Genomic DNA, 6,000 nt, shown 5'->3' with positions numbered 1-6,000 from the left:
CCAACGCAGTATAAATAGCAGAACAGGTTTTAATAGGTCAACAGTCTAAATGAAGACACAAATAAAATGGATAACAATTAGCTCGGCAATGAAATGAATCGTCATCAGTTTTAATTATGATTAATGCAGCTGTTAGGATAAGTTCTAACTCACTGTTTCCTATCAAAAACGAAAGTACTATCTTGTTTTAAAAGCTATCACACCCGTATCATGACATTACTTATCTGCAATATGAATAACAATAGATACACAATTTATTTTTCGAATTCAATCCACCAACTGGTAACCGTTTAGAATCTAGGGTCGAAAGAATCAACTGGTTTCATTAATAGCAATGAATATCTAATTATATGGAGAGAGAATGATTTTAGGAGTGTTATGTATAGGTTGTGATTAGTTGGATTGCACACAATTACTTTTTTGTTTCTCTTACAGGGTACGTATGATCTTTATAATAAATGTTGCGAACTAAAGCAAAACATCTAAGTTTCGCTGAAGGAAAAATTTAAAGTTTGCTATTTTCTACGTTTTAATTCCAAAAGAGTAGTATTTTTACTTTGGTTTGATTTCTTTCTGCAATTACTTATTTTTTCAATTTTGTTATGAACTTTTCCAGTGTATTTATGAAATTGTATTTTTTCATTTAAAAAACTGTAAAGATCCTAATATTCCAACTATCCCTTTTTCTTTCTTTTTTTTTTCAATTTATCCGACACAAAAACGTAGCTACGACAGCAAACTGTAATTGTTTTCAACATGCATATACAAATACAGTTGTTGATAATTAGTGCAAAAAACTTTTATGAATTGGAAAATAGCTATTAAATTTCGTGAAACAGGAAACATAACGCAGCGCTTTTTTTTTTTTGCACTGAACAAATTCTGCCACTGTATTGACTTGCCCCAAAAATGTGTCTCTTTAAAAATAATTCGGGATATAAAACCACTTCAAATATAGTAAAAGATAGCGGATTAAATTAAAACGACCTTTGAAAAGTTTCTCCAAAGTAATGTGATATTTGCTATTACCATTATTTAAAATATTTTCACCAATGAAAAATATTTAGCTTTTACTCGTAAATACGACTAGTTCGAAGTGCTTTTATTGTTGCTTTCTTTTTCAGTGATGTAGCAAGTAAAATTAAAATGACCTTTAAATGTTTCTCCTAAATAGTATGATGTTTGTTAATAAAATCATTATGTAATGTTAATATTATTATTTTTGTCACTGTAACTGGATTTTTTCTGTAGTGTGCAATACTTTTAATAAATAAGTAAAGAAAGAAAGAATAAAAATTTAAAAAAATATATTTATGCTGACGGAAAAGATTTCGTTGATATAGGCGGCTTGTTTGAAGTGTTTTTATTCTTGTTTTCTTTTTCAGTAGACTAAAATATTATATTAATATTGAAATGGCTCTTGTTGCTTTGTGGTTTGCTGCTTGCTGTATAATCACAAACAGCAACTCTGCGACAGATGACTATTTCACTGCAGCAGTGTTCGAGCATGCGCGATTGGATAATGCCACTTCCAACACTCCTGATGGCATCATCGCTGCGAATTTGGAATTCTACAAAATAGCAGCTGCTGTTGCCAAATCCAAGGTAAGACATACTTCATAGAATTTTAGACAGCTTATACAGGCTTCAATATGAGAATTGACGTTTTTGCTTTTTGAGTGTTTGTTTTTGAAAGAAAAGTCTCAAGAATTTATCTTTTACTTTTTTCTTTCTTTCTTTCGTCTTCGTCTTCTTTTTTTTTTTTTTTTTTTGAATTTATATATATTTTTTTTTTTTGTAAGTGTTTGTTCGAAGTAAGAAACTGAAATCAGTGAGCGATTTTTTGCAAGTGTAAATTTTATGCAATTTAACTCGTGTTCGTTCTAAAAATAATTGAAATTTAGAAATACGAAATACAAAATGTGGTTTCTATTGCTTCATAATCCGTTTTTGCAGAGTTTTAATTTCGCAATTTCCATGCGACACTCACAACAATGATTTTCACATCACATCCACTGCTTGTTTTCTAACTTCATACCAACAGAAAGAAAAGCGTACATTTTTGAACCAGTGTATTTTAAGCTCGAATATTAATTATATGTTCACTATAAAAATTGATTTAAAATATAAAGACAAATAAAACATTACAAAACTTTAAGCAAGCTGCAAAAAGTGTTGAGTTATCTTTTTAAAAAAAAATTAATTATGTAATTAATATATTTTTCTAATTTGAAATTTGCCACTTTTGATGGGATCGTTAACAGCATAATTAAAAAAAAAAAGTTCTAACAAATATGTTTCGCAGGTTATTAGGACACAAAATATATTTTTTATTTCGGAAACATTATTAAAACGTGTACTTGCAAATACTAATAAACATTTGACAAAATCTGTCTTTAAAAAAATGAATTAAAACATGTATTCTTTTCTATGTCACTCTACGCTTGCTCAAGCTTACCAATAGTATCGGATCAACCATGCCCTAATTAAAACAATAATTACTATTAAATTTCAACAGTAAATTTTTTTTAATGCTTGGAATTTTTTGGGAATGTATTTATATCACTTTTAAAAGCCCCAATCTACTGAACCACCTGAAACTCTAGAAACCCAGGATCAATCTGATTCAGCAGTACTTTTGCTTGAAACTATGGTCAAACTAATCACCAAAAATGTTTCATGAAATGTTTAACTACAGAGAGTATCAAACAAATATAGAAATATTCTGCCATTACAATATTATTTCCGCGACCCCCCTTTGTACCTCTTGCGAACCCTCAGAGGCTCGCGAACCACCGATTGCGCTTTAAAAGCGACAATTGCAAAAATGACGAAAAAGTACTCATATTTGAACATATCGCAGAGTCAAAATAGCTCCGACTATTTGATATTCAAATTTGAAAATTTCAAATCTCATCAAACACTCAAATCAACAAGTGCTCATTTTTGAGGTATTTTTGTTCATTTTCAAACATGTAATAATTTCAAAATTGAGTATTATTGAGTTATGTACTCATTTTTGAGTATGAAATAATTAAGCATAATATTTGAAAACATGGGTACTGATATTCAAAACAAAAGTTTTCAAGAAAAGTTGAAAGCATGAATGTACTCATTTTTGTACATCATTTCTCAGTGTATTTATACACCCGACGCGATAGTGTTTGGAACCATTCCTCCATCTTCATCTCTATCCACATAGTTTAATTTCATTACTCATAAAAATACCGCAGCGAAACAGCAGCACGCGAGAAAGGGAAGCCAAAATCGTTATTTTGCTGAATCTTCAGCCGCGACGTCCTAGTGCGCGTTTCATTTTACGTAGGTTCTATTCATTTACAGTTCAGTTCGTACCTTAATTTATCTGAAATAGTTTGTTATCTGTACATACTTAAGTCATTGTAATATGCAATAAATATATTTTCTCAGGATTTCCTCTGGATTTTCCTATTTTTCGCGAATTAAATGAGCAACAGCCTCAGGGTTTGAATAGAAACGTAAAACAACAACGGAACGTATAAAAGAGAAAATTTGCCTACGTAATTAAAATTTCAATACTTTGCCGTAATGAGTCCATCAATCAAAAGTACTACTTCTAGTCACTGAAATTGATAGAATGAGCAAAAAAAAAAAAAAAAAAAAAAACATGGACAGAGGAAAAAACTTTTTTTTATTATTTTTTTAAATGTCCGATTTTTCAAATAAGGAGTGGTCTTTGTGACGTCTCAAGTAATGAACTAGTCCACCGGCATGCTGAATGCTTACACTTGCTGTGTACCGCGTTTCCAGATTATGATAATTAAGAATCAAATTAAATATTGCGCTCTACGCTTGCTATCAACCACATCGTTGCCACTACATGTGAGTAAAGAAGCGAATTAAATATTGTGCTTTGCGCTAATGGCATCAATGAATGGAACTGCATCACTTGTGATGTCATGTGCAGAAGCGTAAAAAAGGAAACTGAATCTGCGCACCAATTAAAATAAATGTTAAAAAATACTAAACTTCGTCATTTTTTTTAACGGTCAAAATCTATGTTTTTAAGCGTGTTCGTTCACAAAAAAAAAAAAAAAATGCTTTCACAATTTCGGAAACAATTCCTTGTGCCTCGTCCTTTTTCGCATCAGCTGTAGGCGGTCGACAAACTGCAGCTTGCGACCCACTCTTAGCAAAGTTTATTAGTTCTCAACAACTCAACCGATGGTATACGTTTCCCTTGACATAAACTGTAAGAAGTACGCGGTTAACTACTGAAAAGCGCACAAAAAATAATAGTGATGATAAAATTTAACCGCTACAAAAGTTTGAGTAATATCGGGGATTCAACATTCAAATAACAGCATTGCAGTACTTTGTTAATTAGTTTCTGGACTGGTATTGGGGGAAAAAAAACACAAGGAAGCAGACATTTCTGTGAAGTACCTTCTGAAATTTTACAGCAATTTTCTTCCTGAAATAATAATAATAATAATTATAATTATAATAATAATTAAAAAAATAAATTATAAAATGCTTTTCGAGTTTAACTTACCTGAATAGCAAAAACAGAAACAAGCATAATATTGAGGATGATTTAGGGGAGAAGGGGCTAGTGTGGACAAGGGGTTAGTGTGGGCATCTGGAATAATTCTGTTATTTGTTTTTCAAAAATTTCTCTGTTAATTTATGCATAATGACAACACCAACATGCACTTCCATGTTTAGTTTCATGACAACACACTTGATAGTTCAATACCAAATTACAAAAGAAGGTTTTCATAGTGGGAAAGTAAGTTTTCTTTTAATTATTATATTATAGACCATTTTAATTTATTATTTCAAGTAAAAGGACATAATACATCTTAAATAAATGCATTATATATATATTTTGATATTCAGTTCTGCTATAAATAGTTTTAATTATTAATTAAAAGGCTTAAAAGAAAAAATTGCCTAATGGGGTTAGAGTGGACACACGGTGATGGGGCTGCTGTGGTACTATAATGTTTCCAAATCATTCTTATCTTTTCTATTTCATACAACAGCCAAAGTTTTCTGACTTCTTTTATTCATTTCAATTTTATATATGCATTTATGTAATTTTAGGGAGCAGATATCATTGTGTACCCGGAATATGGAATCTTCTCCCCAAACGAAAGGAAGGAGTTGAAAAAATACTTAGAATACATCCCGGACCCTAAAATAATGTTTACTAATCCATGTGATGAAACAGATTTGTATCTGAACAGATCTATTTTGCACACTTTAAGTTGCATTGCAAAGTTTAACGATATAAATGTTGTAGCAAATATGGGAGACATACAGCCATGTTTTGAACAATCTGGGTGCCCTGAAGATGGGGACTTCCACTTCAACACAAATGTTGCATTCGACAGGGATGGGGCTCTTGTTGGGCGATATCACAAGGAACATTTATTCTTCGAGTTTGGCATGGATCTACCCAGGAAAGATCAAGATCCTGTTTTTAAAACTGATATAGGTACCTTTGGTATGTTTGTCTGTTTTGATATAGTGTTTAAGAAAACTAGCGATACAGCTCACTTACCAGATATTACTGCCATCTTGTTGCCCACTATGTGGATCGATCCCACCCCGCTGATGACTTCTATTCAGCTCTGGCAGTCCTGGGCAATTGGAAATAATGTGTCATTTTTGGCTTCGAACGTGCAGATACCTGGATATTCTGCAGTTGGCAGTGGAATATTCAGCGCTAAAGAAGCTCTTGCATACACTTACAATCCAGATGGAACTTCGAAGCTTGTTCTCGCGAATGTGCCAAAACAATCAGGTTTACCTGTTCAAAAAAATTCCAGTATAAACATTAATAACCCGGACGGATCACGTGAGTGGAATGATGACGGAAAAGACGTACCCAAACAGTGTTCTTCAAAGGTGTTGGGTTCACCGAAAGATATTTATAAAGATTATCGCTGTCTGGAGGAAAATACTTCGAATTACACTCTTATCAAATTAACTAAAAGTGAAGATCATTTAGAA

Source organism: Uloborus diversus, chromosome 2 (genome assembly GCF_026930045.1).
Source record: "Uloborus diversus isolate 005 chromosome 2, Udiv.v.3.1, whole genome shotgun sequence".
In the NCBI taxonomy this organism is placed as follows: domain Eukaryota; kingdom Metazoa; phylum Arthropoda; class Arachnida; order Araneae; family Uloboridae; genus Uloborus; species Uloborus diversus.
The sequence above is the reverse complement of the archived record's forward strand: the minus strand, read 5'-3'. Positions refer to the sequence as shown.